General features: G+C 31.9%; 1 long non-coding RNA gene across 1 annotated transcript; it reads right to left on the bottom strand.

Moving 5' to 3' along the window:
- Positions 1-3,888: 3,888 nt before the first annotated feature.
- LOC143257002 (uncharacterized) lies at positions 3,889-10,453 on the bottom strand. The gene is made up of 3 exons (XR_013031655.1): positions 10,136-10,453; positions 6,578-6,662; positions 3,889-6,229 (listed from the first exon to the last, which is right to left on the bottom strand). It is a non-coding gene; the product is annotated as an uncharacterized LOC143257002 (long non-coding RNA).
- Between the last annotated feature and the right edge of the window lie 2,603 nt (positions 10,454-13,056).

Genomic DNA, 13,056 nt, shown 5'->3' with positions numbered 1-13,056 from the left:
GTGACTCTGGAATCCCTTCACGTTTGTTCTCAACCTATTCTCTTCGATATTCAAAACCGATTGGTCCATTTTTTATCTTCTTTGACTTGGTGTGAGCCACGTAATAACAAGTTCTTTTTTCAGATCACAACTTCTGTTGCTCTTTGGCCATCTTGTTTCCATAAGGATCGGAAAGAGTAAATTGTTCTGGCTATTATACGCATTGGTCACAGGTTTTAAGTACCGTTTTCTTTATATGGGAGTGATGCACTAATGTGAGGCTTTTGTAACTTGAGTCGTTTATCCCTGACGCTGGACAGTGTCATTGACAATGGTAACACTGTCCGCCTTACCTTTGTTTTAAAATGTTTGAGGGTCATTGGTCTTTCTAATTCTATATAAATTGTTTTTTACTTGTTTTTTGAACTTTTATAAGCTTTAACTTGGTTAAAAAAGTAAAATTGTTGTAAAATATAGAGGTAAAACATAAAAATGAATGAAGGTAAAGCAAAAGAACGTTCAAAAAGCAAGTACTGACGCAAATATCCTAGTTGCTTTGCACCAATAACCGCCACCAAACCAGCTGTTGTATAAACAACATCACTATTTGAATCTTCCAATCACTCAACATTGTGTATTATTACAACAACGCGATTTGACTTTTCCAACTACTCAGTCTTGTATGTGTTTTGGATAGTTTTGATTTGGTTTGTTTTGTTTTGAATTTCGCGCAAAGCTACACGAGAGCTATCTGCACTAGTCATCTCTAATTTAACAGTGTAAGACTTGAGGTAAGGCAGCTAGTCATCACCATCCACCGCTAACTCTTGGGGTACTCTTTTTACCAACGAATAACGGAATTAACCGTCACTTTATAACGCCCCCACGGCTGAAAGGGTGAACATGTTTGGTGCGACGGAGATTCGAACCCGCGACCCTCGGATTACGAGTCGCACGCCTTAACCCTCCTGGCCATGCCGGGCTAACCCTACTTGTTTCTTGCAACTTCTTACAAGTGTATGTACTTTCAAAAACACGACTCTTCCAACTACTCACTGTGAATATTCTTACAACGAGATAAATTTACTCGTCAGACTACTTACTTACTGTTGTATATAATTACGACAGCTTGACTTGATAGATGAAAACACGTACAATGAGCATTCCTTTTATAAACAACACATTTACAACCAAGATTCGCAAGGCCATTAAACGAACTCAACTGACCATCAACGTAACACAAAAACTAAGTAAAACACTGAAAGAGTTATTTGTTTACTCTTCTTTCTTACATATTACATATTACAAAATATGTAATAAACAATCATGGTACGCTATAAAAAACTGAGCAGGACAAATATGCCACTTCAAAAATGTAGTGAAACAAATCGTTTGTAATGTACGTGAAGAAACCTAAATACCCTTTCTTATGCGTCCGTAAAAACAAATCGTTGCTTTGTACACTTATAATCGTCCCCCGCTAGTACAGCGGTAAGTCTACGGATTTACAATAGTAAAATCACCGGTTCGATTTCCTTCGGTGGACATAGCAGATAGCCCACTGTGTTTTGCTATAAGAACTTACGATCAACCCTAAAACGCTCCAGTACAACACTTGCTATACTTAAAAAAATATATAAAAAAATAAGGTTTCTGTCTTACAAACAACCAAAGATGTTAAAGAGAAAATGTATAGACGTTATACTCATTAAAGAAGAAAAAAAAAAAACGTACACAAAATTGAATAGAGACAATTGATGGAACATATGAGTTAACTACAATACATACAACAACACATCATACCAATACACTCGACACTATTTAACACTTGCATATTCTGGAGTACCACACAGTCTCACAATTTATCTTTTACACTTCTGTGTATCATTTCCACTTATCATTGTTTCATAACAGCTTCTATTTTCCGTGCATGTATTGTTTTAGCTAATCATAAAATATATTGGTCCAAAAGAATTACGTTAATCGCCATGAAAAAGTCCTTTGTCCTGGGGGCATTGTGGATTGCAGCATTGTCCTGCTGAAAGATCCAATCATTTCCACAAAAGCAAGGGCCTTCAGACAATGAGGATGCTCTCTGCAACATGCCAATGTAGCCAGCTGCTGTTTGACACCCCTGTATAACCTAAAGCTCCATTGTTCCATGAAAGGAAAAAGCACCCCAGATCATGATGGAACCCTCTCCACTGTGTCGTGTAGAAAATGCCTTCTGTGGGATATCCTTATCGTGCCAGTAACGTTGGAAACCGTCTGGAACATCCAAGTTAAATTTTTCTCATCAGAGAACAAAACCTTCTTCAACTTTTATACGTCCCATGTTTGGTGCTTCTCAGCAAAGAGAAACCGAGCTGTTTCGTGGTGTCGAAGGAGACGTGGCCTTTGAAGACGTTTACGGTTTTTAAAGCTTTTCTTTCGTAGATGCCATCTTATTTTTCTTGAGCTGCAATCTGCGTCCGTAAGGGCCAGAATCTAGTTCGAAAGGCAGCTGGTGTCTTGACAGACAACCCGTCGAATCCCCTGCTCAAATTCGGCGAAATTTTCATGGGCCAACCACTTGAAATTCTCGTTCCGTATCCCTCAGGGTTTTTAAAATGTTGCAACAGCAGTTTTACTACGCCCAATCTCACCAGCGATGGCACATTGAGAGACCTTACTTTTGAAGCTCGACAATTCTGCCACGTTCAAACTCTGTCAACTTTTTAGCCTTTGCCATGTTTTTACCTGACGTAACACAAGAGATGTCAGTGGGAGATGTTGATAATGCTAATACTTGAACACAAATGAATTTCATTACGTGTTTACCTATTAATGCTTCGTTTCAGTACGGTTTCAAACTTTTGACCAGCTAGTATTTAGGCTAATTTCATAAAGTTTACATTTTCCCTAATAAGTGCTAAAAAAGTGTTTTTTTTTATTTTCCCTTTTATTATTTTCATCTTTCGAAGCTCTACTCAAATAAGTGGTTGAGTCTAATAACCCAAAATGCATATTTTTCTTTATGTTCATTGGCTTTAAGATTTTGACCAGCAGTGTATGTTTAGGTATTTTATAATTGCGGGATTGTTTGATTTTATCAATCAAGTTCTTGATTTTTCTTCTGTTAGTATCAGGCTCATGTTTCACTACTGTGATGTTCTGTTCAGAAAAACTAAGTTTATTTTTACTTATAAGCTCATGGACTTGGGAAGGTGTTTTTTGGTTTGTTCGTTGTTGTGTTTTGGAGTCCTTTTAACCTAATTTTCAAGTTACGTCCTGTTTCAACTATGTAAAAAGCTAAGCAACTGTTATATTGTATATTTCAAATGTTTCGTAGTGAGGTAGGTTCATTATGCAATTTTCTTAACATGTGTTTAATTTTTACTCCGAGAGTTTGCTTGTGGTGCATTACATGATTAGAAAATCACTTTATGTAATCTCCACTGTATGTGTTTTTTGTATGAATGTTAGTGGTGAATCCTTGGTTGTGGGAGTCGTGTGATATTAATGTTTAAAAAATTAATCACATAGTTGTTTTAATTTTCCTCCGTGAAATGTATATCTTTATGTAGATTGTTTATGTGCTGGAGAAATTTTGTTTGTAAAACTTCACCTCTATATCTAACCAAATATGCAGGTTTCTATTCAGAAGTGACCAGTTCATGCTGTTCTATCTGATGTAAGAAATGAGTGACCAAAGACTGGACAATGTATTTCCCATGGCTAGTTGATGTAACGGGAAGATGCACGAATTTTTGTATAGAAAACAAGCAAATGTGGCTAGTTGTAACAGTTCGATTTGGTGATCATTTTTATATTGATTTTCTTTTTGTAATTTTGTGAAATGTTTCTTCAGGTAAGTTGTATTGTTTCATGACAAGGGGTTTGAAGATCATGCAAATAAAGTTTGAAAAGTTTCAGATAAAGAAAAGTATTTTTATTTTAACATAAAAATTATTTTCAATTTGGGACATTCAACCCTCTTACTCCATATATTTATGGACAATTTTTTAGTAAAAATACTTAATTGAAAATTCTGATTTTGTCTGTGTACAAGTCTTGTAGTTGTTTTATTCAGAAGAACTTTTATTTCCTTACTTAATAAGATTTACCCCATGCAAGAATGCATGTGTTTTATATATATATATATGTATACATACACACACACACACATATAAAAAAATATTAATACTAAGAATTAAGTAAAATTTAACTTACTTAGCCCCCAAATGGTAAAACCTTATTATTTTTTTAATTATTTTTTCTTCTTTACTTTGGCAAACAGTCACCTTCCCACAACTGTCTGCAGGCAGTGAAGGATGATATAAACATGAGGCATTGTGGGTTAGAGCATTCACATCTCACTCTCCTATTTCTAATTTCTATTATTTTATAGTATTTATTCTTTCAATTTATTTTATTACTATGTGCAACAAGCAAATAGAGGTTAAGACTAATAGATTATGCATCCCCACTGCAATGTGGTTCATGCTTGTTGAGTCACCTCCAAAACCAAGGGTACATTCTGTATCCCACATTATAGTCTGTACCCTAGAATCCTTTCAATTGGTGCAACATTTTTTTATTTTTGTTGCAGCTTGTTTTTGGTTATAACCAAATATATGGAGCCCGACATGGCCTGGTGGGTTAAAACATTCGACTCGTAATCTGAGGGTAAATGGTTCGAATCCCGATTGCACCAATCATGCTCACCCTTTCAGCCATAATGTGACAGTCAATCCCACTATTCATTGGTAAAAAGTAGCCCAAGAGTTGGTGGTGGGTGATGATGACTAGCTGCCTTCCCTCTAGTCTTACACTGCCAAATTAGAGACAGCTAGTGCAGATAGCCCTCGAGTAGCTTTGCTCAAAATGCAAAAAACAAACAATAACAAAATAAATATATAGTGCAATATTGAAAAACAAAATAACAAAAGTAAAATGATAAACTTTAAAACAATAAGTATCACAGCACTAAAAGACTGTATTTCTGTCAAATCCATAACCGGTATTTAACATGAAACTGTTTACATTAAGTAATCTAGCTTACCCTGTTAACACAATTATAGTTTTACATTTTTTTCCAAGAACAGCACTGTTATTGATAGTTTTTTTTTTAAAAAATGTATAATTTTACTAATTTGTATTGTTTAACACACAAGAAAGAGACATGATTTCTTTCAGTTGAAAAATTTATGAAAGGATGAATATTGTGTGGGGTAGTTTATGGTAGACATCTTCAGAGAATGTTGTTAACTTATTTAGTTTTTGCATGGAGGCAGACAGTTATCTGGATATATGTACACTTTAGAGCAAAACACTTGCTTGCTTTGAATTATCATAGGGAGGTATTGCTATAAAAATTGCATTGGCTGTTCAGGTTAGCACTCAAACTAAATGGTGGTCCATCCATATGTTTATTTTCTCTCAGACTAGAGTGCTAGTATTAATATGACAAACATGATAATGGCATTTGAAATTTTTTCTAATAAAGAAAAATTTGGTCATTCTTTTATTTGTTTTACCATTTTCCACTCATATGGATAGGGAGTTTAAAAATCACATTATGATTCTTTATGTTACACAAGTCATCTGTATTCATACTGAGCTTCAAGACTGAAGCATGAAAACCTTTGTTTTAGTGAATGTTTACACTTTTGATTCCAAGGAAACAAAACTCATTATTTCATTTTTTTACCAGTATAATTTGATAAAAACATAAACATTTTCAGTGGAATAGCTTGCATTATGAAACCTGTTTATAAAATGTTTTATGCATTTACTTTTTTGGAAAATGAATTTTAAAATAGGTGCATTTAAGCAGTTTCAATTATTGAAATAATATTGTCATTAGACCAAAATATTTGACACATAATTATGATAAAATTACCTGTCAGAAATATGGAGTATTTATGGCTATGGAGCCATATTTCTTGCCTATTGATTTTTGGCATCAGACTAAATCCTTTGAAAGTCCATATCAGCCAACAGGACACCACAGAAAAGAAAGTAGACAAATTTTTCTCAGTTGTAAAATTTCTGTTTTGGACTTTTTCTTATTAGAATAGAATATTTTATTCTGATAATGAAGGCATTTGAATAGTATCAAAGTGTATTATAAACTCCAGTCACAAATGTGGAATTAGAAGGTAAGTAGGTCCCAGGATTTTATCTTTCTTTGTTTTTGTTATTCTGTAGGTTATCCACTTGAAAATTCCTTCCACTTCTTTCTCTGATAGTGATGAGCTATCTGAAACTGTCAATGGTCTGTTATTTTGTGGATCAACTATATTCAGGCTTTAGAACACTACAAACAATCGTAAAATAGATATATTTCAGGTTTCTTTTTACTCGCATCTACCTGATCTCCATAAAATCTAAACAAAAGTAAAATTCTATAGCATTTACATATTACACTTGAAGAATATAGTGCATTTATTGATTACCATCAGAATCATATTAAAACAAGTGAATTGTAAATAAAAAAAACTTAAGATCAAACCATTTTAAAGTTTAAATCAAAATATACATTAGCAGGAAAAGTGAAAAAAACAACTTATCCATGAAGTAAAACATGATTTTCCAAACTTAGATGATAATTTACCTTTACTCAAACAAGTGTGGCCACTCTTCCAGTTTCATTGTGTGGAGGGATTCATGTGATTAAACCATGGAAAAAGGATCTGCAACTGAGAAAGACAAAATGGAAGAATCAGTGTGGAACATGATTAAAAATTGTATAAATTTGTGAAAAATTTCTTTGTATCCATACAATCTGTAAAAACTTGCAAATTATAATTAGAAAAAAAGATATTTGTAGATCTTAAACACAATTTGATACTTTAGTCCACCATGAGAAATTCAAAGTTTTCATTCCATAGAAAAGTTGTCAGTCAGTACTACCTAATTATACTGTGTGAATTAAACTGAACTTTAAAAGTCAATATTAAATAATGTTTCAATCTAACTTCTAGCAGTTAACAAAGATCTTTGGAACCTTTTTTGTTCATCAAGTATTGTTTTTATCCTACTTCCTATGACATGTGAGAGTTTGAAAATACCATTCTTGGTACTCAACAAGTAAGTGCATAAATTATGTAGACAAAATATAATTCTTGAAAGATCTAGTATTATAAAGATTATAAATCCATTTTCACTTTTTAAATGCTATGAAAAGTCTCCAAGATGATAAGAAAAACAAGTTCACACTGGAATAATATTGGCATAAAAAGTGTAATAACTTATTCTGAATTCTGTACACAATTTTGCGATATATGTATACTTCTGATAATATTAATTTCTGTAGTTGTAAGCATGTTTTCATAAATGTTTATGTCCATTCACATTATTTTTTGTCTTTCTTTATTCTCCTTCATATTTCAAGCTATTAATTCTGATTGTCATTGTTAGGTTAGCTTTATAGTCATGCACTGAGCCCATACATGTGAATTGTCTTTATTAACATTACAGAATAAAAAGTAATTTGTTAAATGATGTTAACATAAATAATTTTTTTAAACTAGTATTGAAACATTCCAACATCTCTATATTATAGTTGGATCTATAGGACTGTCAAATTATAACTTTTTGTGAACAGTATTGCCAGTGGATATTTATACTCATTACTAATGAGTTTTTTTTTAATTATGAGTAAAATTGAGGAACAAGACTAAGAACTAGAATCAGTCTACCATTTTATGTTTTACTAATACTTTATATTTGTGAGAATTGTAATCAGAGATTTCCAAATGATTTGGATTTATTCCATTGTCACTGTATAGGTATCAAATAAAGCCAATTTTATATATTCTTATTTATCAAAGACTTAAGATTACAACAAGCTGATAAGATCATAAAAGATATGAAAAAATAACTTCATTAAATTCATTCAACAATACGTTTTAGATTTCTCAATTCAGCACACTTCTTACTCATTTTCAGCTCTTACTGATTACATAGTTTTGTGTACAGGAAAAGGTAAAAAAAAAAAGATACTATAGTTAATTAGAGTAAAACAGAACATAAGATTATCATAAATCCCCAAGACTGCCTCAGAAACAAATGTTTCACAGCCAAACTATTTTCTCAGGTTCACATGTCAGTAGTTTGATTCAGTATCTTAATAAGAACTTATACATGCATCTTTAAATATAATGTAAAACAAGGTTAATCATATAAAACACAACATTGTAATTTATTAACAGAAGACATAAAATAGAGTATTGAATAACATAATACTTTTGATTTTTCCAAGTGTTATGAAACTTTAGTAGTAATACCTCTCTAAAGTTTTCTGATTCTTGGATCTAGTTGTGTTAATTCTTTGTTCTAGTAATAAACACACAATTCATTAAGGAGAAGCAACAAATTTTTATAATTCTGCATGCTAGTATTGCCATTTATTTGTTGAATATAGGTGTGGTAATTCTTTGTTCAGATGATATGTACACATTTCACCAAAAAAAAACAATATATGCTTACAATCCTACATATTACTGTGGTGATCTGATCATTGCACCTGGATGTGTTAATTCTTTGTTCAGATGATATGCAAACAATTCATTAAAGAGAAGCATAAGATACAGTTTTACATATAAATGTGGGTTTAAGAGAAATGGGGATAGCCTGTAACAATTTTAGTAAAATAGTGAACAACAATTAAAACAATTATTATAAAAGTTGAGTTAGAAAAACACAGGCTCAAGAAGTCTTGATACAAAATTATACTAATCTTGGTTCTCAGTTTGTTTTTGACGAAGAAAGGTCCACCTTTCAAAATGCTTGGGTTATAGGGTTTTTTACCATTCTATAGAGCTTTGAGTTCATTATCCAACTTACTGTTTTGTGTATTGAGAATCATCAATTAAGTATGTCACAATTATAAACCTTTATTATAAATTCTTTAACTTGTCTTAGACTTAAAAATCCTTTTCACCACTGAAAGCTCCTGACAATAAAATCTAAGTTTCATTACTCTTGGTTGCTAGAGCACTGATAGGCTATGTTACAGTAATGTGCTTTATTAACCAAAAAGTATTGAAAACAGTAGTATTTACAATATAATAGATTTATTACAGAATATATTATAATTTCATCCTGCAAATTCACATATGAACAGTAAAAAGTGGTACTACTGAAATACCATCAGTCTTATGGTAATCTAATATTTTATCTGTTATCCTTTAATAACCTTTTATTTAATTATTTATTTTACTTTCTGATTAAGTACTGTTTTATTAAAAGTTATGACTTTTCAATAAAGAAGATTTGTTTTTCGAAGAGGTGCAATCATTCTCAAGTAAGCAAGTTTTAACGGTAAAGACGATTTTTAGTATTTAAATCAACATTCAACAATCTAAGTGCATTTAAGTTTTGGAATTGATAGTTGTTATACGTGCATGTGCACATGATTCAGCATCAATTGACAGATAAATTTGTCTTAAGAGAAAAACAAATAAAACTCAAAGAAATATGAAAAACTATGAAATATGTTATGTGACATATTTGCATAAGATCAGGAATGTTTGTTGAAATCACAATTAAAGATATATACAGAGATGTGCCTAGTTAATTGTTAGTTGCGGGATTGTTTGATTTTATTAAACCTTTCATGATGGGCTCGCTATAAAAAACATGATGTTTTTAAACAATACCTTTAATACAGCTTCCATTCTACATAATATATACTTAATAAAGTATCATAATGTTCGTTTCTCTGTCGCAACTCTGATAAAGATTTCTTTTAACTATCTTAAATGATAGTGAGACAAAGTTTTGTTTAATACATATTCCATGAAAACCAAATTATTATTTTACAGTGCTATTTGGTAATGTTTCATTAAATAATTTAAACATGCTGTGACGTTCTCATGTAATATGGTAGTGTAAAAGTACTTCAGTGTAAATATCTTGTTTTATCAAAACTAGGCTTAGTGTGTCTGACTTTTGATGAAACTTTGAAATTGTTTTTCTTTATTAAGTAAGTAAATGCATTTTAATCCCATACACTGATGTATACTTCTTTATCTGTGATAAGATACTTCATTTCTGTAGATTGTTTGTTCTTCATGATTAAGTAAATGTCAGTAAAACATCCTCAACATCCGAGACAAACATTGCTATAAAATAATCTATGATAACGTTTAGAAAACGTATGACTTACTCTAGTAATAGCATATTTTACAATGAGAAAGCGTAGTATATCGTAGTTTACGAAGTTTGTGATCATTAAGATATAGAAGAATCATCAGGAACTTTGGAAATAAGACGCATAGGTCACCATAGTTACATACGCAGCGTCTCAAGATACCTTGGGACGAACTATTTCTCCTAAGTGAACCCAAAATCGACAAAGAAAGAAATAACAGAAATTATCAAACCAAAAGGTTGTTTACTAAGCTATAACAATTCCCCTAACACATGTATCAAATTCAGCTGCGTTTACTTGATCAGTGTTGACCTTGTCTGTAGTTATAATCCTGTCGCTAGGTGGCAATAATGATTAAAAATAAACATTCCTTTCTTTTGTTCTGTTCTTGAATATAAACCCTATATGCTAAGCTGTAGATCCTATCTGATAAAAATTGTACTGTTAAAATATGCTGTATGTTCCTCAAAAGCACACCATTCATTTATGCTTATGGATCTGTTAATTTAATATCATATTAACATAATTTAAGGTGATAATCAATGATTATGATATAAACTTTCAACATCAACCTAAATAAGTAAATAATACTTTTTTTAAGTACAAATAGAAGTTATAAGTCCAAACACATTCCGCTGTGCCACTTACACTGAAAGGCCGATATTTTAAAGTCACATTTGTTACGCTTTTGTTGATAGTAATTATTTGATAATAAAATGGTGCAATTACGCTTTAAGATGACGTTTTTACAAAGAACACTTTTCAGTCTCTAAACTCGCTCTTGAGATGTTCATATAATTGTTTGTTTTCAGTATGTGTATGTTCAAACTGCTATCAAAGTGAATAAGATTCGTCAAGAAATCTTGTTGAAATGGAAATAGTTGTACTCTTAAAATTCTGCATTCATTAAAACAGGCTATACTTCTTTTCATTCATAACACAATCAGTTTTCAGCAATATGTATCATTGAACTGGAAACCTTTTAAAGCATTCACGAAAATATAAGTTTTGGAAAATAGTGAATTTACACTGCGAGTTGAACGATATAAAAATATAATTATGTATAAAACTTAAGGAATATGAACGTTTTGCACATGACACTGTTAAATAAAATATTTTATCTTTGTTTTGTTTTTGAATTTCGCACAAAGCTACTCGAGAGCTATCAGTGCTAGCCGTCCCTAATTTAGCAGTGTAAAACTAGAGAGAAGGCAGCTAGTCATCACCACCCACCGCCAACTCTTGGGCTACTCTTTTACCAGCGAATAGTGGGATTGACCGAAACATTATAACGCCCCCACGGCTGAAAGGGCGAGCATGTTTGGCGCGATGGGGATGCGAACCCGCGACCCTCAGATTACGAGTCGCACGTCAAAAAATTTACACAAATGATACGACAACATAAGTGATACATGTGAACGACTGCAGACTCTCTCAAGTTAACATATACGAAATTATATACAACAAATAATAAAGAAAACATATATACAACAAACAAGAAAGAAAACTATTTTAGTTCTTCAACGAAAGTTTACTACCTGCCAAATAAGTCATCATCAAAACGAAAACATTATCTTACTAAACACTACAATATGATTTGTATATGGCGTATTATCACAAACGTATATTTGTCTAAACAAATATGCTGTTATGTACATATACCACCTTAACCCTTTGAGTGCATAATGCATTTCCTCTGATTGCAGCAGGAAATCCTTTTGTAACTTTTGAATTACCTACTAAAGTTAAAACTCAGTTCTAATGATAGCATTATCTATAAATATCAAGTTATGCTCAGTTATATTATAGGTAACACAAAATAATAGTAACTAACAATAATTCTACATTTTAAATCTTTCTTACCACATGAATAAACAGTGAGGACTAAAATTCGTTCTCTTACAACTTTACCTCAATATACACTCAGAGTAAACACAACCACCACGTTACTTCTAGAACTGTCATTATTATCCAGGTATATAGATGAATACAGGGCAGTGAGGTCCATTGAGTTCTCACCACTAAGATAGATTAAGATATTGATAATCTCAAGAAAAAAAAATGCATTCGTTGTTCAAAAAGCAAAGAACTCATTGCCTATACATCACCGATCTTTCAATGGCATGACTGTCCTAACTTGTGTCATAATCACAGTAGTAAATATAAAAATGTAGAGCTAAGATCATACCATGGAATACCACTTGACAGAGGAAAGAGACTCATTTTAAATTGATTTTTTATTTCATCGCTACCATCTTCAATCGAGCATTTCAGTCGTTGTCTTTTTAATCACATGACTGTCTGTATTGTTGCTAGATACATTTTCGAGAATCTCTCCTATTGAATATTAAAAGTAACCATTACAGCACGAGGGGCGACAGTATAATGTTGTTGATCGCTATAACCAGTATATAATAAATCTCGGAAACTATAATTATGATAAACGCTTATTAATCGAAAAATTACAGATATTTGACAATGAACGTTTATAGATTTCGGACATTACGAACCGTTCAACTTCAGAGAACTAACATCAGACGCTATTATTTCAACGAAGACATTATGTAACTTCAAAAGTGAGAAACTTAAAATAGAACTATTGAGAAAATACCCTCACCCTTCTATCCTGTGTATATGTTCCACTTATTATTAACTAATGCATTTCATTTCTGCTATTGTGTTCCAGGTATATTATGATAGCCATTCTTCTTTCCTTTTCCTCTTATACCGGACAATATATTTCCAAATTCTCCTCAGTTTTCTTAAAGTCAAAGATGATCATTACTGTTTGTTCTTGTATAATGCTAAGGCTGTTCTTTAAATAAAATCATTTTTCCTAATATTAGGTTTGTTAAGTTTGGAGACATTAAGTGATCTTCTATTATCACATAATCTTGAACATTTTACTTTATTGTCACAAGCTAGCGCGCATCCTA

This window comes from Tachypleus tridentatus, chromosome 7, assembly GCF_004210375.1.
Source record: "Tachypleus tridentatus isolate NWPU-2018 chromosome 7, ASM421037v1, whole genome shotgun sequence".
Classification (NCBI taxonomy): Eukaryota; Metazoa; Arthropoda; class Merostomata; order Xiphosura; family Limulidae; genus Tachypleus; species Tachypleus tridentatus.
This window is presented reverse-complemented; position numbering and strand designations above follow the sequence as displayed.